The 24,774-nt window shown below is 42.8% G+C and overlaps 1 long non-coding RNA gene across 1 annotated transcript in view; it reads left to right on the top strand.

The window, feature by feature from the left end:
• LOC138568946 (uncharacterized) overlaps positions 1 to 22,138 on the top strand; it is a 35,958-nt gene extending 13,820 nt beyond the window's left edge. Inside the window, exons 2-3 of the long non-coding RNA XR_011303017.1 lie at positions 5,238 to 5,324; positions 21,748 to 22,138. This is a non-coding gene — a long non-coding RNA (uncharacterized lncRNA). The remainder of the gene's footprint in view (positions 1 to 5,237; positions 5,325 to 21,747) is intronic.
• Positions 22,139 to 24,774: the final 2,636 nt, after the last annotated feature.

The following is a 24,774-nucleotide window of genomic DNA, read 5'->3' as shown; positions in this document are numbered from 1 at the left end:
GTACTCCACTAATTCCAAGTCACGCCTCTTTTCTGATAAAAACGCTGGTTTGTTACACAATGGGAGCACACACACTACTTCATTACATGCTTTTCCAGATTTGCAGTCCATACAGAGAAAAATACGGATTTATTCCCCTGCTAACCGATCATTACGAACCATGCGTTTCTACCATAGAGAACGTTATGTTGGAAGCTGGAAGTTGCCATGGAAACTAGGACGAGCTGGTTTTGTTTCACGGCACGTCTCCCGTTCACGTCGTGCACCGCAATTACGTGATCCGAGCCATGGCTCTTAAGCACCAGCTACCCCTGCCTCGGTGCTTCTGATTTGCGGAAGTACGCTTTGTTATTGAACGTATCTTGTTTTTTCTGAATTCTCATGTAACAAATAACCTGCCTGTTTCCTGGATCTCCCCTCGTCTATTCTTTGCCTGCTATGTCCACTGACTATGAACTTTCCTGCCAACCCGGAATGTGTATTGGAACTGCTTTGCCTCACCTCTGGTCATCGTCCTACCTGTACTCCTTCTCAACCCGGAACGTTGTTTGGAACTGTTTTGCCTCACCTTTGGTCCTTGTCCTGCCTGCCTTCATTGCCGACCTGCTTTGTTTACTGGAATCCTCGCCAGGAGATTGTCAGAGCTTTCCCCATTTTCCCTAGCACCCTGCTGCACCCAGAATAGAGACTTCCTTCAGTGCAGCGGGTTTCCTGTCGGGCATTCTGTTATTTCGTCGGGTCAGGCGAACTGGACTAGAGACTTCCGTCCTCACCAGGCGTCTGCGTTCCGACAGGGTTAGGTTCACTGGGGTCTGCTCCATTGTTTTCCTGGCTCTTCAGCTCCCTTGTACTCCGTTCCCAATGTCATCATTCTGCACTAACATCTTACTCATGGAAAGACATTTTGAGCATTCTGTTCTTTCAATCACGCTAGCCAACCCACTTACTTCCTACTAAACAATATTGGAATATATGTGTTACAGGTATCTTGGGCTCTCAAACTCGGCAGAAATATTCAGATTCTGCTACATTGTCAAATATTCTGTGATTCTTCACAGTCTGCTTTCCTTGTATAGAGGTTAGTCCTTTTCTGGTCACTAGCATTACAGTATTGTATCTTTTTTCGATGTCGTATTAATTGATTCCAATCTTGTATCTTAGGAATCTGGGTGTTCGAGTTGGGTCCATTCTTTCAAAGAATAAATCCTACTTTCTTGTTAATTCTACAGACAGTAGGTAATATTGTTAGAAAGAATTTGGCAACTACACAACAGGGGCAAGTAGAAGGTGGAATCTGACAGTGAGTGCCTATCTCCTGCAGCCTTTTCTAGTACTCGCTTATCTAGTCTTTTTATGTCATGGATAGTTTATGCAGATGATGTGGTGGTTGCTGACCACAGGCTGGGCAATATTTTATATTTACCAAGCCTGCAGAGTCTCATGGAGGATATGTTTACCTATGTAGCCGATAATTACCTTGTGATAAATGTGAAAAAGAACTTTGATCCGATTCACTAGGAATGGGAGAAGACCAATTAAATAGATAGTGTGTTGGTAGTAGCCATCTTGTTCCCGTAGCGCAAATAAACTATTTGGGATTTGATTTAGCTGCAACTCCGAAAAAGAGTGATTTAATAAATCGAATAATAAACAATACTAATGTCCTTGCCATACAGATGAAAAGAGTTACACAGATTTATTGTAACTCTTACATTTTTCCCTTTAATTTGATATGAAACAGAAATGTTGTATTTATTTACAGATTTGTATAGGGACTGCTTAGAGGGATGTGTCTGGAAAAATACACTTTCTTTACCTACAAGCTTGCCAATATCGGCTCTTCAGTTCGAGGTGGGCTTAGTATCATTAAGAGGAATGTACCACTGGAAGGTATTTGCCTTATTGCTTAAAATATTGGTACCTCTGGAGAATTCACTATACATTGATTTAAAAAGTGTAATGCTTTGGCGAAACTAGGCCCGCAGATAAATGTTAAGTCATATGCAGACATTATTCTAGCCAATATTTTCCAAAAAATGGATACTTTGATCTACCACCCTTTTTTTTAAAAGAATGCTATTCCAATTTTGACAAACATTTGGATTTAATGCCAATGTATTTAAAGAAATTCCCTAACTCCTTTTGGAGATTGGCTTTTATGAGATTTAGATTTAATTTATTGTCCACAAATGAAGTGTTGGCTACTCGTTCAAAAACAAATGTGTTTTCGTCCCTATGTTGCTTTTGTGATTCTAAAGATGCTGTACAAATTCTAAAGAGATATACTAATCTATTGAGCTGCATTGGTACATTTTGTTACTGGGATGTTTTACAGTTAATGTCCATTGGTTGATGACTGAAGAATTTTGGGATCGACTCTCGAGTGACCATGAAATGTCCCTATGTTTGGTTGTTAAAATTCTTTTTTTTTTTTTAAATAAGGTGCATTTAAGCACAGTTGAATGAGATTTCATGTAATACAAGGATCTTGGAAAATGTAATATTTTATTTCACTGATGACATAGAGCTCTTTTTTATGTGGATGAATGGGTATATCAGGAATTAGGAATGTTTAATGTATTTACAATTAATTTACTGTGTTGGATTTCTCTTTTTAGTTTTAAAGTGACTGTGATATTTTTGTTACTTGATTTTTTTAATGCTTTTTAAAAATGATTATGTTACATTTTCTTTTACATTCTTAATTGTTGTTATGTGAAAGGTTATCTTGTGTAACCATAAAAAATTAATAAAACAAACAAAAATGTGGAGGAAAAATTATGCCTGCCTGGCAAAATGTGTCTATAAACGTCATCTCCATATATATTATAGGCAATAGTCGCCCTATAGATAAGGTGAGTCGCACTCCCATACAACTCCTTAAAATTCTATTGTTAATAATTTTTGATTCGAGTAATGGATTTGACCATCATTGCGATAGTGATTAGGGGTTTGCGCCCCCCTCCCAAATCCCCTGACTGCAAAGCTTTTGTTAAAGTATGTAAAAAAGAAGAAAGTTATTAAGAAGATAAAAACAAATGTTTTCCAAAGTTGCGGCATACTTCCCATTCATTTTCCCATGGACAAACAAGGTCAATTTTTGCCAAAGTGCACAGCCCAAATCGCTGGATGGATTTGGACCAGGTCCGAAACAACCTGGGCATGAAGCTTTGACTCACTATCCATGCATGGTTTGGGGTTATTCTGTGCAGTAGTTGTTTTTATATTTGATAGAGAAAGTGTCCCCCCATCTAAAAAATTGATAGTTATATCCCCCATGGCGCATTGCAGGATCATGGTTTTCAGAACTGAAAAAGCTGCCATCTTGTTTCTTGTTTTTCTCTCAATGCGAGAGATAACTGCGTCTATAGCCGAGGATATGGGAGAATGAAATGCAGGAAAAAAGCTATCTACAGGTCAAAAAAATGCAAATGCCATCAGGCAAGAGGCAGGGTGACTATAGGGCACCAAGTGAAATTTGGGAGTTGGAGGGGGTCTAGGGACTGAGTTTGCAACATAATAGCCATGAATAGCTGACATCTCAAGGCAAACTGCGGCACAGAAACAGCATGTGTTATGGCGAAGGGAGATGGGAGGCGGTCTGTCGAGTGCGGGAGCTGGCACTTGGTGAGGGCAGGAAAGCTTTTTCGGCTATTCTTCTGATATTTGAGGATATAAAGGACTATGGATAGCCAAAGGTATGTGTAGTTTAGTACCTGTGGTTACAGGCTTTTTTTAAAAGATATTTTCAGCAATGGCCAGTGACACGATTGTCATCCAGATCTCCCATCCATGCAGTAACCAGGACAGACCCTGCTTAGCTTCAAAGTGAGCAAGGTGCCAGCCTCCTCAGGCCATGTTGCCCAATAAATGAGCCGAACTTACAAGACCACTTAGAGAAACAGGCCGGCCCCTTCCTTGCTTTGAAGCTAAGCAGGGTCAGTCCCGGTTACTGCATGGATGGGCATCGGAATAATTTTCTTTTTTAAACATGCTACTGTCAGTCCTTGAACGTTTTGGACTCAGAGACAATTTTTTGCCTTTTGCTGAATTTCATTCTGGTATTTGTAGCCTTCCAGTCAATAATAAAAAAAAATGATATTTTAACAGCAACAGTGAGTTTCGCATCCCTGCAGTAACCGGGACGAACCCTCCTTAGCTTCAAAGCTGAGGAAGGGGGTCAACCCCCTAAAGCCATGTTGCCTAATAAACAAGCCCACTTTACAAGACCACTTAGAGAAGCATGGCCTAAAAGGGCTGCATCCTTCCTTGTTTTGAAACAAAGCAGGGTCGATCTTGGTTACTGCATGGATGGGAGACTGTCCACCATCCCGAATGCTATGTATTTTCTCAGTGTTAAATACCTCATAACACACAGCATTCACATTATTTGTTTTTGAACCATCTTACTGTCAGTCATTGAATGTTTTGCACTCAGAGACAATATTTTGCCTTTTGCTGAATTGTATTCTTATTTATTTATTTATTTATTTATTGTTCACTTGTTAGGCGGTTTATACAGGAATCAAATACTGTTTCAAGGGGTCCATAGGGCAACAGGGAGGGGACATGGGATTATCAAAAATGTACAACAATAATATATAATAAAGTTAATTGAAAACAAAGAAGATAATGTTACGCTCACCTTGTCTCCACGGGGACGTTGGGTGCTGGTGCGTGGAGTGTCTGCTTCCCTGGTTTGAGGCGCTGCATGCCCTTTGTTCCCTGGACTGGCCTTGGGTCAGCTCCTACGATACTGGAAAGGGTGGTGAGTGAGACTGTCTGTGCCTGCCACCTGTGACCCCACCCTGTTCCTTCCACACTTGTTCCCAACTCCGGGGGGCTCTCACCTTGTGTATTTGGTTGGTGGGCGCTCCTTCCTGTTTAGTCTCAGCAGGGGCGCAATATCCTGTAGGATCCAGTTACTTCACTGACCCTTGATCGTGTTGCTTGTGTTGCTCTGCTTGTTATTGTCCGTGTAATCTGTTGTATTGTATGTTGTCTGTGTCCAGTTATCTGCGTTGTCCTTTGCTGTGTGCCGCAGTCCATGCTCTTCTCACTGTTGTGACTCGTGTCGCTATTGTGGTACTATGCCCACTTTGGTGTGCGTCGGCTTGGCGCAACGCGTGTGTGCGGCTGAGTCAGTGGGTCAGGGTGGCCTGCCTTGTGTCCAGGGGCCAGTGTGAGCTCAGGTGTGGTTTGTGTGATCTAACCTGTTCTTTCTTTCTCTTTTCCAGGTACCTGTGAGCCGGCTTCTGCAGGTGCTGGCGACCGATGAAAGCTGGAGTCCTCGTCGAACAACCAGGACGTTGCGGGAGGCATAGGTAAGTCAGAGCAGGTGAGTATGCGAGGCCCGATGGTCTCTGGCTTTTCTTTGCAGGTTTGTGGAAGATTGCTAGCAGGAGTTCCTCTGAGAGCGTTACGCTGCTAACTGCAGAATAATGCGAAACATGCCTTAGGGCTTGGGTGGGGTTTATAGAGCCAACCACGCCCTGCCACTCCCAGGGTGCAATGAGTTCCAGATATTCACTGCCACGCCCATGATTGCAGACTAATGCAAAAGCTAATGGCTCAGAGCCACATCCTTAACTGCAATTAGCACAGAGGTCAATCATCCATTGGCAGATCGACTACACCTGTGTTTTCCTTGGGGTTAGCTCCATGAGCCTGGTGCCAAAGAAGCCAGGACTGGGCCCCAGGTGGCCCTGCTTTGAGGCTTGATCTAGTCAGGGCCCTTAATGTGCCCCAATGTTCCCACTTCTGTTGAGCTGGGGTGATCTGGTCTGCTCTTCGTGACAGATAAGTGGGGAGGGGAAGACAAGCCTACTTTGCCTTGTGAGTGTTCAGAATGTGCAAGTGCAGAGGGGAGAGGGATATGGGATAGTGTTGTGGTGCTCATGGCGAGCAGCAGCAGAAGTGCTATGAAGAAAAGGTAAGTGCAACCTCCAAAGGGAGGGTGAGCCGAAGAAAGTGCATAGGATGGACAGAAGCTGAGATGAAAGAAATGTCGGGTCAGTGCCCGAGAATACATAAGGGCCCTGCACTTCAGTCAAACTACTGTACGATTAGTAGGGAATAGAGGGAGTGAATGAAGAGGTGAAGAGGAAGGTCTTGAGGCTTTTTCAAAACTTAAGGAGGTCCTACTCAAGACAATGAGGGAGAGGGAGGCTATTCCAAATAAGGGTGTCCACTGAAGCAATCGATCGGCCAACTGCTCTCTGTTTAACAAACAGCTTCACATGCAGGGAGTTGGAGCCAGAGGAGTATTTGTAGTCTCACAGTCAAGTTGGGGTGAATCAAGCCTCCAGATAAGGTGCGCACCTGGCCTTTTTACGCATGAAAATCTTGTAAATACAACAGCTTTATTATTTTCCTGTGTACATTTACACACAAGTTTAGAACAGAGGGCAGTGCAAAGGTCAGGTTACTTGACAGAAACCAGAATGCTTTTTTTGATATTTATCTACATGGATGTAATTGCAAGCCATGGATAAATGCCTCTGAAATAGAATGTATTTCTCTGAAGCCTTTCAAAAAATGTAACTGCACACTGTGATTAAAGGAATGGTTTCTTTCCATTCAGCTTCTGCTTTGTTGATGCTCAGGGAGCAAACAGAATCACTGTGCATATTTATTTTCCTAGCATTTTAGGATTGTAAAATCAATGATAAAATAGAAAACTAAGTTGCAATTGAGAATTTATATTTTGTAACAAATTCATTTTATTTCTGCAGTGAATGGAAACCATTATTACACAATTGTATTTTTCAGAGTTCCTGTTTTGTGTGCATAATCATGCGGAGGCAGATCATTTTTACACTTCTAATTTAATTTACACTCTAATTATAAAAACAGTGTGTAGAATGATGACTATGCACGGTCTAGTTTACATCCATTCAATTTTACATTCAATGGGGTACAATACTGTAAATGGTCAGTGGCAGCAGAGTCTTTGTTCGAGGGTGCGTGATTGTCATTACACCATCCATAGATATTCTAGCCTATCAAATCTTCAAGACAATTAAAAGATCCAAAACCTGACTATCTAGGAAGTCCAAGCGCTGTTCAAACTGACAGTTACATTTGTAATTGAAACAGAAACTCAGCAAAACTGGTCCCGGTGATAATCCAGATAGGTATTTAACTTTATGTAGCGCTTCATACATGGTTCATCCAACATTTAGGCACTGTGATTATTATACCTCAGTTGATGCTCAGTTAAGCGACCTCTGAAGGATGTTAGCCAATAAGATAGTTCAGCCGTTTGAGCACTCATTACTGTGATCTGTGCATGATCTGTAGGTTTGCAGATTCGAATCCCGGCAAGGCCAACTCAGCCTTTCGTCTTTTCAAGGTCGATACCGTCACCAAGAGACCGGCTATAAAACAAGAGGCTTGTAGGAGTGGGCAATGTTGAAAGCTGTAGTCAGTGGCCATGGCTAAAGGCCATAGCTAGTACCCATTAATATGTTGGAATATACAGTCGGCACAGCCAAAGGCCCTGGCCACTGGCTGGTATTGTGTTGAAAACCATAGCTAGTGGCTGGTTAGTGTATACATTATACAGTGGGCACAGCCGAAGCCCATAGCTAGTTGCTGGTTAGTGTTGTATAATAAAAAGTGGTCACGGCTGAAGGCCATCGCTTATTGCATTTTATTATTTTAAAATATACAGTGGACATAGCCAAAAGATGTACACACTGCTGAAGGTCAAAGGCCATGGCTAGCGGCCCATTTATATGTTAGAATATATAGTAGGCACAGAAAAAGACTGTGGCCACTGGCCAATATTGTACTAAAGTCCATGGCTAGTGCCTGATCAGTGTATATAATATACAGTGGGCACGGTTTAAAGCTGTACCCACTGGTAAAGGCCAAAATCTATGGTTGGTAGCCTGGTAGTGTTTTTAAATATTCAGTACATGTGGGTGAAGGTTGTGACTGCTGTCCATAACTGAAGGCCATGACCAATACCCATTCATGTCTTAAAATATATCTGGCCATGCACACTGATGATGGCTGAAGGCCATGCTTAATGACAGTTACTGTTGTAATGTGATCTGTGATGTCATCATTGTGGCCATAGGCTGCGCAACAGGGGGCGTGAAGTTAAGGTGGCTTTAGGTGAATTTCACGGGTTTTGTTGCGTTAAGTTGTCATCTTAACGTCCCTGCAACCAGGCCTCCAGATAAGGGTCATACTAGGCCTTTTAACAGATGAAAAACATGTAAGTATGACATCTTTATTATTTTCCTGTGTACATTTATGCACAGGTTTAGAGCAGAGGACAGTGCAAATGTCATGTTACTTGACAGAAACCAGAATGCTTCTGAAGGTTTTTATTTGAAGCCTTTAAAAAAAGAAACCGCACACCGTCATAAAACAAAGGGCTCTTTTCTGTTCAGCTTCTGCTGTGTTGTGTGTAGATACTCATGGAGCAAACCGAAGCACTGTGCATATTTATTTTCATAGCATTTTAGGATTGCATAATTAATAAGATGGAAAACATAGTGACAATTGAGAATTAATCTTATGTAACAAATGATGCTTTTTTGTCCAGTGAAAGCAAACAGGTATTGCACAATGTAATTTTTCTGAGTTCCTGTGCGGTTTGCATAATTATCAAGAGGCATGGAGGAGAAGGTGTTCTACAAATGTAATACAAAGTTTGAAACAAGACCTCTTTGCTTAACAACTTTTTTGTTTCTAATGTTTCCTATTCATTTTCAGGGTTTGTCATGTCATGGTTGCCTTTTGCATAAGGAGGCAGATCAGTTTTACACTTATCATTTCATTTACACTCCCATTATAAAAACAGTGTGTAAAATGATGAGTATGCACGGTTTAGTTTACATCCATTTAACCTTATGCAGCACTTCATGCATGGTTCGTCCAACATCTAGGCACTGTGATTATTACGGTATGCAGCGTTAATAATGAAAAAAGAAATAACGACACACATTTTAAAAGACACCTGAATAACGACAAAATGTCTATTTCTTTTGTAAAAGTATATATGGGGTAAGGGATTAAAAGGGGTCGGGTAGTTGGGGGAGGGTAAAAGGGCTGTTTTTTCGTTATTGAGGTGTTGTTTAAAATGAATGACGTTATTTAGGGTGTCATTATAAAAACATTGAACTGATTATTACACCTCAGTCGGTATTCAGTTTAAAGACCCCTGCAGGATGTCTGCCAATTTGATATCTCAGCCGGTAGAGGGCTCATTGCTGCAATCTGTGCGTGAGCTATAGTTCGCCGGTTTGAATTCCGGCAAGACCAACTCAGCCTTTCATCCTTCTGAGGTTAAAAAAAAGAGTACCAACTTCGGTTTGCTGATAATTGTGCTAAATATGTTCTATGTACAATGCTTTACCAAAAGTGCTATATAAATATCAATTTGACCATAAAATTAGGTATAGAATTTAGTATGGAGTCCTTCCCGCTCTGCAATGTTGTATCATAACACTGAAATACCATTAGGTAGGTATAGTTCCAGGAAATGAGGACTTTCATTAAACATCAAAAGACAATTCTGCTATCAAACCTCAAAACACGCAATACAATTCATTGTATTGTATTGTATTGTAATTTGTAAAGGGCACGGTCGCCCGGAGGCATCATGGCGCTAAAGAAAGGGGATACTCAGCCGAGGAGAAAACCGATGGAAGACCAGGGATTAAAACAGGTAGGTTTTCAGAGCTCTTCTAAAACCAAGATGGTCAGCGGCGGCTTTCAGTGGCACGAGCAGGCTGTTCCACAGTTTAGGAGCGGCAATAGAGAATGCTCTGCCGCCAAGCCTTTCGCGATTAGCTCTCGGAGCGGTCAGATGGTTAGAGCTTGCGGAGCGGAGCTCCCGACCCGGTAAGTATCTGGTAAATTTAGCCTGTAGAAATTCGGCACCCTGGGCATGAATAGCCCGGTGAACGATGCACAGAGACTTGAAATGGATTCGCTGCTTCACCGGCAGCCAGTGAAGTTGGCGTAGAACTGGCGTAATGTGGCGTAACTGGCGTAATTCATGTTTGCTTTACTATGTAATCATCAAGGTTTTTGCTTTTACAACATTTAAATATACACAGGAGAGATCAAATGCCAGACCTTAGAGAAATAATGAAAGGTGTATTCTGTCACAATGCAGAAAACTGCCACATGGTAATGATTGTGTACAGTTTTTGCACATATCGGCTGGGTGTCACATAAATTCTACTCTCTTGCAAAGGAGAAAAGTCATTTTTACTCCCTTGAAAACACATTTACTCTCAAAGTTTAAAAATGGTAGTAAAATACTCCCACCTCAAAATCATATCGGTGCACTCTCTGCAACTAAAGTTATATATATATATATATATATATATATATATATATATATATATATATATATATATATATATATATATATATTCACTAAAGAAAAACTTTGTTAAGGGGACGTTATGGTTAAGTTGCACTACTAAAAACCTGTGAAATTCACAAAAAAAAACTTTATAACCGTGACATTATGGTTCGAGGTAAAACCGAAAAACCCCTGAAATTCGCCAGTTATTGTCATGAACTAGAGAACACGCTCCTTTTGGACTTCCTGGTCCTTGTCTCAACGGGGTTACACTCTCTTGTACTTCCAACATGGCCGTCCACTGTGAAACACCTTCCTCGCTCTACACCTTGGACGTAGCGTGTTCTATTTATAGACCACACCTCCCGCGGCTCTGCGCGTCTCAATGCTACTGCGAAGTAGCAACCAGACGTGTGCTCCGTAGCTCGCGGTATTGTTTCCCTTGCTTCCTCCAGCCTACACCATTCCTAGTTCCTTTCCTTCCTTTCTTGATTCCAGACTCGTGTGCGAGTCGGAAGAGACTCGTGCAGCCTTATTCAAGACTCGATCAGTCCGCAAGAAGGCATCGATCAAGGAATCCAGCAAAGATCGAACTCAGGTGAGAAGGGGGGAACTCTTTGACAGTTTGAGACGCCAACCGACCGAACTCGATATGGACATGGAAGCGGCCGTCCAGGACCTGATGCATGGCATGCAAGAGCTATCAACCGAGGTGCAGAATCTAAAGGCGGAAAACACCGCTCTCAAACAATTAGTTCTATCCCGTGATTCTGCCACAAAAGAAAGTGTGTTGCTGGGCGGCATAGTGAACAAATACGATGGGTCGGCAAAAACCCTTCGCGGATTCCTAGATTCATGTTTGGTCCACTTTACTTTTTAGCCCTACTACTTTTCAACTCCCAGGGCTAAGGTGGGGTTCGTAATTTCCCACCTTTCAGGAAATGCCTTAACCTGGGCTACGCCCCTCGTTAATTCTGGCGATGCTCTCCTAGATGACTATGATGGCTTCATACAAGCCCTTAAGACCATGTTTGACCGTCCAGAGCAGGTCTATAATGCCCAGGAACGCCTGTTAGACTTCCAGCAAGGATCCCAGGATATGCTAACCTATGTTACTTGATTCAAGCAATTAGTCAAGGAAGCTGATTGGTCCCCTGAGGCAAGTTTTACCCTTTTCAGGAGAGGACTGAATGAGGATATTAAGGATGAGTTGGCCAGAGTGGCTCGCCCAAACTCATTCCAGGCACTAATGGACCTTGCCATGCAAATAGATTTCCGTATCCAGGAAAGGAAAGCAGAGAAGAAGAAATCCAGAGGTAATCCTCCGAAGCTGTCCTTTGAGAGTACCACCAAGACGGACACAAACTCAGGCTCAATCTCTGAACCAGAACCCATGCAGATAGGAGCCTTCCGTGGACCTATATCCCTTCCGTGGACCTATATCCCTGCAAGAAAGAATGAGAAGGATTCATACGGGGTTGTGCATGTATTGTGCCACAGACAAACACTTGGTTAGGGAGTGTCCTCTAGACCCTCCTCGGCGTTCGGGAAACGCCAGCTCCCGATCCTAGATGGAGCAGTGGTTCGGGAGAGAGATGTTTGCCCCACATCAATTCCATCCTTGAACTCTCCTGGACAAAACAATTTGGTGATACTACAGGCCTTCCTGTCGCCCTCCAAGAATAAGACCTATCCCATTCTGGCCTTGGTAGACTGCGGAGCTATGGGAATTTTCATTGATCAAGACTGGGTTGTTAGTCATTATATTCCATACGAGACACGAAGCACCATGCAGCCGGTGGAAGCAATCGACGGAAGACCCCTCACTTCAGGACCCATAAGCCTGAAGACAAAAGTGATCCAGCTTTCCATAAACCTTCACCAAGAGCGGATTACATTCGACATCATTAAGTCACCTCATTACCCCATGGTATTGGGTATGCCCTGGTTACAGAAGCACAATCCGTATATCAATTGGACAGCAGGATCACTATTCCTAGGCTCAGAGTTTTGTATGTCCCACTGTCTATTCCTGGATCCCTCCTCGGCACTCCCTAAAGAACCACTAAGAGACCAGCAAACACCACACATGGTTTCCAATAGCATACAAGTCCCAGAGGCCTATCAGGGATATGCTGATGTATTTTCAACTGCAATAGTCCAGGCCTTACCACCTCACAGACCTGAAGACTGTGCCATAGATACAGATCCTTCAGCAGTGATTCCCTTCGGCAGAATGTTCATCCTTTCCGAACCAGAGAAAAAGGCCCTCTGAGAATACCTGGATACCAACCTTGAAAACGGCACCATAAGACCGTCAAAATCTCCAGCGGGTGCTTTGTTTTTCTTTGTTCCCAAGAAGGACACCAAGGAACTCAGACCTTGCCTCGACTATCGTGGCTTAAATCAATGCACCCTCAAAGATCGGTACCCACTGCGCTTGATCTCGGATATCCTGGAAGCTGTGAGAGGCGCCGTAATATTCACAAAGTTGGATCTCCGCTGTGCCTATCATTTGATCCGGGTCCGGGAAGGAGACGAATGGAAAACAGCCTTTAGAACACCCTTTGATCACTATGAATATCTAGTCATGCCCTTTGGACTAGCGAATGCCCCCCCACAGTTTTTCAACGTTTTATGGATAGGGTGTTTTCTGACATGTTATTCCTCTTCTGAAGCAAAGAGACCAAGACTTTTAAGCCTTCTGTGTAGGCCGCACACCCTTAATACCCACTTCACGTTCAGCAGTTTTGTGAAACATTATCAAAAAATTGTCATCTAGGTATGGTTATGTTAAGATCCTTTATTTCTCAAGTATCTCTTGGATTTCAATTATCCAATTTTTTCGAAGTGCAGCTTCACCAATTAGGCTAATGCTGTGTCAGAGGCAAACAATTATGCAACCCTATGTGGCTAATGCATTTCAGAATGAAATCCTTCTTCAGAGCCAGGTTATAAATGTCAACTAAATCATAAATACCAAGAATACATTATATATTGGAATGTTCAAATCAATTATGCATAAAGACATTAATGAAACACATTTGATCCATATAATATGTACAGGGCACTCACAGTTACAAACACACAATCAACAGATAGGAGAAAACATAAGCAAAAAAGTATCTCATGAATATATTTTGTTATAGCATTTCTGTTACAGCAATTCTCAATTATCATTCCTTATAGCATCTGTGAACCATCTTATTTATCATGCTCAGTGCCAATGTTGTCGTTCGATATATACGTGAAAGTAACCAAGTTATCCTTTTATATTGTTGTGTAAATTATCCAAGTATGCTTACTGGTATAAACCCATGCAGTGTGCCCATTGTTGTTGTTAATATTCTCTTCCTTCATGTAGTGTCATTTTATTATTAGAGGAGTATTCTTGTGTTTGTGGCAATATGACCCTATGTGAACTACTGACCTGTTTGCCGTATTAATTCTCTGTGTGACGAGATGCACTATCTCGTAATGCTCACTCTACAATAGGAGGTAGGATCGTGATAACTGAACCCTATCAGTTTAAACAATATCAGCATATTGTTTTCTAAGCGATCCTTGACCGCAGTACTGTTGCGGTCGTTTACCTTGTTACAAGCGTACAATCGTTCCTTCTCGCGCGCCGGCTGCAAATGTTTGCTAAGGTCCTGAGCGTTTGCTATATCAACGCTAGGTACCAACATGGCCGCACATAGCTACGTGCATTGGCCATTTTGGTGGGGGCAACTTTGTTCCCTCGTTTTTGTCGACTGCTTACAGAGTTGTAAACATAGTGATGCTGTGTCTATGTACTCTTGTCTAATGACTACATATTTGTGTTGGCTGTAAGATAATGGGTCAGTGACGATATATGGGCATTTAGAATACAAAATTACTGATTATTTTGCAAAAAAATGTATCAATAAATACTGTTTATGCACATTCTTGTAAAGACCAATTAGAGTCACATTATATCTCATTGTTATTATAAAAAACAGTTATGGTCCAATTCTTCATTTAGTACCCTTATGGATATAGCCTCCAATCGGTCTATCCAGTAGGCTTCTTTCTGTTGCCTTCTTCTCTTGATGTCCGTATAGGAACCTTGTGCTTCAATAATTTCGAAAACTTGAAACTTGATCTGTGCGATGTTGTGTTTATTTTCATTAAAGTGTCTTGCAACTACCGGAAGTTCATTTCTACCTTTTCCGAGATTGTTTAGCCGATCGTTTCCCTCTTGAAGAAAGACACCCCCTTTGTCTGGTTCACACCGCAAGATAAGGCATTCCAATGTTTAAAGACAGAGTTCACGGAAGCCCCCATCTTGGCCCAACCCGACATAAATCGGCCATTCCTAGTGGAAACGGATGCCTCTAACTATGCCATAGGAGCGGTCTTAAAGCAGGAACTTGAGGATAAACTGGAACACCCCATTGCTTACCTCTTACGAACCCTGACTCCCAGTGAGACACACTATTCCGTCCTGGAAAAGGATCTGTCAGCCAACTGCCAAGCCTTCACTGAATGGCGACATCTACTTCTGGGTGCTAGATATCCAGTTCTGGTCCGCACAGACCATCGGAATCTTCAAATTCTACAGTCGTTGGAGTGCAGGAACAGTCGTCAGGCGCGTTGGGCCTACTTCTTTGCCCAGAACCAATACCAAATCACTCATGTTCCCAGATCACAAAACATGATTGCTGACGCCTTATCTCGACGTCCTGACTATGTAACTACTGAAGACAAGGCCTGTCCTAAGATGTTTCCCCACATGATCTTTGTAGCTCAAACAGTCAACCTCCTGGAAGAAATTGAAGTGCAAACCCAATCCTCTGACCTCTGAAAGGATATTTCAAGGAAAAATCCATGGAACCTAAGAGTTAGGGAAGGATATTTATTCAAGGACAATGCACTGGTCATTCCTACACAGAAATTACAACAAAGAATAATAAACCTCTGTCATGATACCCTTCACTCCGGACATCGTGGCATAACCAACACCCTCCGTCTTATATAAAAACAGTTTGGTGGTCTGGAATGAAGACCAACGTACAGCAGTACATAAAAGCTTGTACTGTCTGCAGTCAAAATAAACATGATAACAAGAGATCGGTGGGTCTTCTACTGCAACCTACACTGCCAACAAGGCCATGGGAATTCATTGCTACAGACTTCATTGTGGAATTACCACCTTCTCGAGGATACACGACCATCATGGTTACCATAGACTTTTACAACCCTGTGTAAGCTGCCATCCTCGTCCGAGCTTGCTGGAATCTTCCTGGAACACATATTCAGTTTACATGGACTTCCTTCCAAGATCATATCTGATCGAGGACCTCAATACGTCTCTCAATTCTGGAAACATCTCTGTCGCATTTTGGGAATCCAACGCGCCCTCTCGTCTGGTTATCATCCCCAAACCAATGGGGCCACAGAACGTGCTAATCAGACCCTGGAGCAGTATCTTCAATGTTTCGCCACCAAGGTTCAGGATGACTGGTCACTCCTGATACCCGTGGCTGAATTTGCCTACAACAATTCCGATCATTCAGCACTTAAGACCAGCCCCTTTTATTGTAGCCAAGGTTTCCATCCATCGGTTCTACCCTCTGTTCTCCCTCATCCTACACCAGTACCTACTGTCGACTCCTGGATAGAAACCCTCATCAACGTACACCAGGAGGCCAAAGAAAACTTAGAGAGGGCCAGAACACAGACTAAGAGGTATGCGGATTTCAAAAGAAGACCAGGTCCTTCTTATGCAATCGGTGATCAAGTCTGGTTGTCCTCAAAATTACTGCCCCAACATCTACAGCCAAACAAGTTGGCCCCTCGGTACTATGGTCCATTTCCCATCAAGGAAATTATCAATCCAGTTTCATACCGGATCAGACTACCAGACTCCTGGAAGAATATTCACCCAGTATTTCACACATCCTTATTAAAACCCTACACTGAATCCTCCCGGAAACCCTGCCAACCTCCTCCTCTGCTGGTCGACAACCAATTGGAATATGAAGTATCCCGAATATGTGACTCCAGGTATAAACGGGGTCAGCTTCAATACCTGGTTGAATGGAAAGGATATCCTCCTAGTGAAAGAACCTGGGAACCACTTTTTAATCTCAAGGCCCCTCGACTACTTATGTATAGATTTCACCTTATACACCCGATCAAACCTGGAGGAATGGGTCTTCGGAGGAGGCTGTCATGAACTACAGAACACGCCCCTCTTGGACTTCCTGGTCCTTGTCTCAACGGGGCTTACACTCCCTTGTACTTCCAACATGGCCGTCCACCGTGAAACACCTTCCTTGGTCTACACCTTGGACTTAGCGTGTTCTATTTATAGACCACGAATCCCACGGCTCTGCGCATCTCAATGCTATTGCGAAGTAGCCACCAGACGTATGCTCCGTAGCTCACGGTATTGTTTCCCTTGCTTCCTCCAGTCTACCCCATTCCTAGTTCCTTTCCTTCCTTTCTTGATTCCTGGACTCGTGCGCTAGTAGCGCACTCTGTTAATTTCCTGGACTCCTGGATCCTTGCATCCCGGAACTTTGAACGCAGGCTGGAGTCGGAAGAGACTTGTGCAGCCTTATGCAAGACTCGATCAGTCCGCAAGAAGGCATCGATCAAGGAATCCAGCAAAGATCGAACTCAGGTGAGAAGGGGGGAACTCCTTGACAGTTATGGTAAGCTAAGCAACCATGCCTGCCCTACCCACTTTGCACTGCTAACACTAACACCCAGGACATGAAAGATGGCATCACAAATGTCACTGATGACATCACTGATGATATCACATGTGTAGCCTCTTTGTTTTTGTTCCAAAAACATTGTAACCCAGATGCACTAATTGGTAGTGTTAGAGTGAGCACCAACTTCCATTTAACTGTATGGCTTTGGTGACAAGAAAACTCCACTTTTCAGTTTGGGCTGCCACATCCCATCCCAGCCTCCTTAAAGGTCACCTTCTGAAAACGTGTTTCATAAGTGTGACAAGTGCAATGCTGTCGTGTTTTGTATGTGTTACTGGCGATCTCCGCGTACACCAAAACATGAACAAAAGATGACGGGGGCACCGAAGAAAGCTGACATACTTCACGCTGTTCCACAACCAAACAAGGAAAGCGCCACATGTCTGTGGACACAAACTTTTGCCCCCATTCAGTCAAAGGGGAAAAGAGATGTTTTGGGAACCTCCTGCTTATAACATTTCCCCCCCAGGACTAAACATCATCAAACTTTCCAAAGAAATTCAGAGTGGCTGATATACTTTTTTTTTCAAAGTTTGGTGAGGATTCGTCCAGGGGGAGCAGAGTTATAAGGCACCCAAAAAGTGCTCTTCCTATGGAAACAGCAACTACACCATAACAACACAGCCACTAACGTGGCTGTCTAATATGCTGCAGTGGTTGTGGGCAGGGCCTAGAGGTTTGGATGTATGTCCAGAGATATTCGAATGTATGGGTGTACAGTGGCTTATAACTCCACTGCTTATAAGGTCGTTCTTGGGTGAATGGACTTCGGCCATTCACCCAAGACTGTACACCCTCCCCAGAACCATCTGACCGCTAAGCAATTCTACGGGTGTATGCATATGATGTCATATGATGTGGTGGTTCTGGCCAGGGCCTAGAGTTTTGGGAGTATGGTGTACGGCCTACGGCCTGCAGCCATGCACCCAATACTCTACATCCTGCCAACAAGCACTGCACTATAAAATATTCATGTTTCCTTATAACTGCAGGGCTTATAACTTTGTTCTTGGGTGCATTGCCTTCGGCCATGCACCCAAGGCTCTACGTCCTGGCCAGAACCACCACAGCATATCGCTCCCATTGTGGCTTGTAACTTTACTACGTATAAATGTGGTCTTGGGTGCATGACCTTTGGCCATGCACCCAACACTCTAGGACCTCCCCATAACCACCTGATTGATGTTTAATACTACGGGTGTATCTATAGCTGTGATATGCTACAGTGGTTGTGGCCAGACCTTAGCGTTTCGGGTGTAAGCCCATAGAATTTTCCAAAGAAAATCAGAGTGCACCACATACTTTTTTTGCAAAGTGGCGGGGCAGCGAAGAAAGATGACGTACTTCACGCTGTTCCGCAACCAATCAGTGAAAGCGCCGTATGTCAACAGACACAAAGTTTTTCCCCCATTCAGTCTATGGGCAAAAGAGATGTTTTGGACATCCCCCTATAAGTTTTCGCCCCCTGGACCAAACATCACCAAACTTTCCAAAGAAATTCAGAGTGGCCCATAAATGTTTCTTACAAAGTTTGGTGAGCATTCGTCCATGGGGAAGCAGAGTTATAAGGCACCCAAAAAGTACTCTTCCTATGGAAACAGAAACTTCACCATAAGTACACAGCCACTACCGTGCCTACGTAATATGCTGCAGTGGTTGTAGGCATGGCCTAGACTTTTGGGGGTATGGCCATAGATATTTAAATGTATGGGTATACAGTGGCTTATAACTCCAGTGCCTACGGCCATGCACCCAAGACTCTAGGCCCTGGCACAACCACTGCAGCATATCACACCCATGGCGGCATATAAATTAGTAGCACACCCATACAAACAAAAATAAAAACTACAGCATGTACTCAATTGTAGTGTTCGCTAACACCACGCGTGTCCTTAGAACAGTTTGAAGTTGCCTGCACAGCACGGACTGAAATACTATCCTTATGAGACCCCTCATTTTCAGTACTTACAAACATCCCGGACAAGGCGGGAATGGCGAATACATCATTAACACCTGCCACCTAAACAAGTACAGTATTTCACCCATCTCTTACTCTCTGGACCTCATCAAACAGTGTAGCAGACCAAAACAGTTTCCGAAACAGCATTTCGCCTCTGGTTGCGACCGCCTTGTCATCGGATCCAAGATGTCGGGCTCATCCACACATTCTAACGGACATCACGGCTCACTGCAGCCAATCGGCAAAGATGTTGCATGTCCGCGGTCATGACGCCACCCCCTAGCCAATCGGTATCTTGTCTGCGGAGCGAACAGGGAAGTGTGACTGCGGAGCGGACATAGATATCACTAATTTTTTTAGACATATTTTTTGGTCGTTTTAAAGGAAACTACTGGACGTATTGTCACCAAATTTACAAAATCATGCTTTCGGGACCAAGCCCCTGCCCCTGCCACAAATTTGGTGAAAATCCGTCCAGCGGTTTGACTTGTAGGCGTGCGCAAAGTTTTTCCCCCATTCAATCTATGAGAAAAAAAGACGTTTTGGGACCCCCCTATAACTTTTGCCCCCCTGGACCAACCATCACCAAACTTTGCAAAGAAATTCGGAGTGGCCCATATACCTTTTTTGCAAAGTTTGCTGACGATTTGTCCAGGGGGAGCAGAGTTGTAGGCCGCCCAAAAAATGCTCTTCCAATGGAAACAGCAATTTAACCATAACTACACAGCCACTACCGTGGCTGTGTAATGTGGCTGTGTAATATATAATATATATATATATATATATATATATATATATATACATATATATACATATATATATGTATATATATATATTCTCTTGAAACTGATCACAGGTCAGTCGGGTGAGCAGCACTCTCCATAGTTGGCAATCAAGACATCAGGATCCGTTTTTCTTACAAAAACACACTTTCTTTATTGGATGTTCTTTCCGAACGTTCGAATCACAGCATAAGCGATGCAAGTAAAATCATTGGATTAATACGATGCTCCCATTCCATGGCAACAAGTTCCTGGCGCTGACGTGTTTCGCGGCTTCCTCGCACCACTTAACCCTCACACCCGTGCATATTTTAAATAGGAAATCCTAGGTTCAAGGACAAAGGTAAGTATAGAAAAGGACTAATAACATATCCACTTTCTTGTAGTTTTTGTGGCAGCCATGTTGATCTAGTACAAGTGTAGTCCTATTTGCCTAAAATATATAACATAATCATACTGACATTCTTATCGTGATGGCATTAGCTGTTAGAGTTATGTACATTAAAACCATAAAGTGCATAGTGCTTGCCCTCGCATAATTCCCATTTCAACAATCCTAGTTTGGTATAATGCACGTCATTTCTTATAGGAGGTGCATTATAATTTAGCCTACAATTATGTCATTGCTGTGGCAGTCCGATTGTGTAATCTTAGTAACAGCTCCATTCGCAGTCTAACCATAAAATTGTACAAGCTGTTGCTCTTGTGAGATATCAAACATAAAAATAATGTCCATCTCTTTAGACTGTTATAGCATTTGCAAAATACTAACTGTTTGCAATGCATCGTGCTCATAGCAGCAGTAGTGCCTAAATCTGGTCAGTGCCAAAGTGCAAAATCGCTGGCACTATGTTGCGTCTATTCAAATTAAAGCAGCTGTTTAAAGTGCACAGTGCTTATAGCAGCAAATATTGTAGTCAAATGGAAACATTCTACACAATGTTACAGCATTTACAATTTAACCACTGTCTAAAGTGCATCTTGCTCATAGCAGCAATAATTCCTATGTCTGATCAATTCCAATGTGCAAAATCGCTAACAATTTGTTGCGTGCATTCGCATTGTGGCAGCTATTTAAAGTGCATAGTGCTCATAGCAGCAAATGATGTAGTCAAACAGAAACGCTATACATATCGTGCATAGCAGTAATTATTCCTATGTTTAGGCAGTTTTACTTTGCCAAATCAATAGCAGCATATGATTTCCATTTAGCCTCTATGACTGTCTAAGGTGCTTAATGCGCATTACAGCAAAAATTTCATTCAGACTCCACAGTTGTACAAAAGTATATAGGGCTTCATAGATACAATGATCTATGTGCCTTTACATGTAAACAGTCGATGACAGCATTGTTTTCTCTGTCACCTACAATTACTATAAAGTGCATAGTGCTGATTGTTGATGTACCATTAATCCGAGATCACAACCATATGTCAGAATATCAACTACTACTCTTTGCCGGCATTCAATTGTGCGGCATAATCTTCACATACATCATACAAGCCTTTGTTTTGCAACCTTGGTAGTATTCATGGATATTTATATGCTCTTAATTTGGCAGTTCTCTCTTACCATTTACCATTTCCTGAGCAAATTATATATATATATCTATATAAATAGAAATGTAAATATTTGTTTGTTCAAAATCTCAAATCTCCGAAAGTTCTTCACTGATTGCTTTGAAATTTTGACACAACGTTGCATTTGAATAGGCGTGTGTTTTTATATACCTACTGTACATAGATGTCACACCTGTGACAGGTAAACTCATGCTTTTTCTGAAAAACAGCGCCATCTTTGGACGTAAAAGCAACACACGCTATACTAAACATTTTACTGCTAAACAGCCCTATCTGTTGGACGTAAAAGCAACACACGCTATACTAAATATTTTACGATTACATTTCAATTTTCCCGATTTAGAATGGCTCAAATACCTGCCGAGGAAGCACGTGCAGCCAGACTTCAGGAAGCACGGTTGCGAGCACTGCGATCGCGTTCTGCAGCTTCAGATCTGCTTCGTTCTCAACAGAATAAACGCGACAGGCTGAGAGTGGCTGAAAGACGTCAACGAGAAACAGCAGATCAGCGTCAAACACGACTCCGTGCTCAACAATCACACGATTACAATCGCCTTGCATTCCACTACAACCCAGCTGATGATTATAGTTTCAGCCGGCATGTTCTCATCGGCACCATGACTGAAGTGTGTCCTTATTGCAAGGCTCTGAAATGTAATGGAAAAATGAAAGGAATCTGTTACGCCGCTGGGAAAATGAAAACTGCCTCAACTTGGAGAACCGCCAGAGCCATTAAAAACTACCCACAAGCATTGTGAAAATAAACATATTAGAAATGTGTGCTTTCTCTTTTCTTTCTTTTCAATTTAACCAGACTGAGCAACAACAACGCATGGCTGGAAACAGCTAGTATATATATATATATATATATATATATATATATATATATATATATATATATATATATATATATATATATATATATATATATATATATAATGATTATTAGGGCTAAACTGAGTTTTTGTTCCATTTGCATGATGGACTTGAACAGGGTTGATTCTGAGGCATCTTATGCTTGCTTGTTGGAATCTCGACAGGCAAAGTTACCGCTGTTAAAATGGTCTCTTCCTTTGACCCTGTCACTGTAGCTTACATGCTTAAGATAATGGAGAATCGTTATCCACCTGGCTCAGTCAACGACCCGTGCCTGGCTAAAATCTTAAAGAATGTCTGTTCGGCCAAGATCTCTGTTGGCTGAAACACAGCTCCTTGGACATGGGCCTAGTTCCTTTACAGCTTATAGGGCAGGAGTGATTCCACTGTTGAAAAAAAAAACCTCTGGATCCTACACAATACTCCAACTACTGACCGATTTCCCTGGTTGTTTTTGTAAACAAATTGATGGAAGGAGTAGTAGCAGTACAACTGCAGGCCCTTGGGCATGTGGCGTGTTATAAAATAGCAAATAAATAAATAAATAAATACACAAATAAATAAATAAATAAATAAATATGGAAGCCCAGAAATGATTGGATGTGTTACACGCCAGCTTTACCAGTTTTCAACCTGGGTGTACGATGGAAACAGTTGTGGTCGCAGCATTGGATGACTTGAAATGGCTGGTCGACCCTGACAGCTCAGGGGTCCTTATTTTGTTGGAACTCTCTGCGACCTTTGAAACAGACGACCATTCCATTCTCCTCTTTTGCTGCAGGGATTATGAGATTGTAGATAAAGCTCTGGGTTGGTTTTCTTGCTTTCTAGCAGACAGAACTCAGTCAGTGGTTTGCTGCCTTTTGAATCAGCCGTAAGGCCTGTGACCTGTGGTGTTCCCCAGGGCTCCTCACTGAAACAATTACTATTTAATCTGTACATGAGACCTTTAGGGGACCTTATCAGTTCTTTTGGTGTCAGATTTTACATATACGCTGATGACACACAACTGATCTTCCATGTGAGAGAGGCCGCGGGTTTAGAAGGGGATAAGGTTAAGAAATTCCTGGAACAGATGAGTTGATGGATCCATCAAAAACGTCTTTTAATTTGATGTATACAAAATTGAAATGCTGGTAGGTTCGCCTGTTAGGGCTAATCAGAGGTCTGTTCCCTCCTCTTGAGGCAGCTGTCTGTGACTGGTGCCGAATGCTAGGAATTTAGTGATTTGGCTGGATATGTCGCTGTCTCTTGTGGGTCAAATATCCAGTGTCTAGTTCCTGCCTCTTTCACCTTTGCTCTTTAAAAGGGTTTCTGGATTTTTGTGCGTTTCCACATAAGGTCCAATTGGTGATCTAGTAGCTTGGACTTCTGCAATGCAATTTATTTAGGTTTACCCAAAGCATCGATCTGTAGACTCCAGAGGGTGCAAAACGCTGCCGCAAGAGTTTTGCTCAATTTGGGTCGCAATGATCACATATCCCGGGCACTGCGTGCATTACATTGGCTCCGAGTGGAGAAACGCATGCAATTTAAAGCACTCTGTATTAGCCATAGAGCATTTTATAATGCGACACTAGGTTTCATGGGCTGTAAGCTCCATTCTTACTTAACCCCAAGAGTTCTTCATTCTGCCTCGCCCAGTCTTCTCACTACCCCCAAATCTAGCTTAGAAAGATGGGGACGGAGGGGGGCATTCTCTGTCCAGGCAACGCAACTCTGGAACTCTCTACCCGCGACACTCTGGGGAATTGCAGACCATCGTGATTTTAAACATAAACTGAAGAACTTTTTGTTCCCACGTTAACGTGGGGTTACCTAGGTGGGAGGGGGGTGCAATGTGAGCACTACTGGCATCTATTTTTTCTCTTGTTCATTGCTGTCTTGACTACTTAAGGTGTATGTTTGCGCTTTATAAGTGTTGATACGCCACTGCCGAGGGCCCCTGGCTTAGCAATGGCTCTGCCCTACTCATGAATCCCCCACTCTATGATTGTATGCCATGGTTCGCTGGATTGTGCCAAGTAGAGACTCATCACGAGTCTGACGGTAACCCTTAAATGCAGCGGTAGAGCTGGGGAGAAATCCACCAGGGCCATGATCTGGTGGACCCTTAAATGCAGCGGTAATAGCGCTACTGTCGCATTTAAGGGTTACCGCCAGACTCGTGATGAGGCCCATAGTCTTCTAGGGGTTGTGAATCACAGGAACAGGAATCCTGATTTTCTGAGTGTGACTAAATGTTGGGGCATGTTGCCCTATGTGTTGCGCAGAGACGAAGGCTGCACGCAGCGTTTCTAATTTTCTCCCAGTGCCTCCTAGTCACAGAGCAGAAAGCCACGCCGGGAGGGTCCGTGCATTGCATTCTAGAACATGCGGATGTATGATGAGACCATAGCTCACAACCTTTTTCTGTGCCCATTGTGGGTGAAAACAGAACATAGCATGTTGGCGTGTGCGAGCCCATTGAATAATATGGGCTGTTTAGGGGCTT

Source organism: Ambystoma mexicanum, chromosome 2q, assembly GCF_040938575.1.
Source record: "Ambystoma mexicanum isolate Mex_15411 chromosome 2q, UKY_AmexF1_1, whole genome shotgun sequence".
Classification (NCBI taxonomy): domain Eukaryota; kingdom Metazoa; phylum Chordata; class Amphibia; order Caudata; family Ambystomatidae; genus Ambystoma; species Ambystoma mexicanum.
Note: the sequence above shows the minus strand (reverse complement) of the source record. Positions and strands in the feature narration are given on the sequence as shown.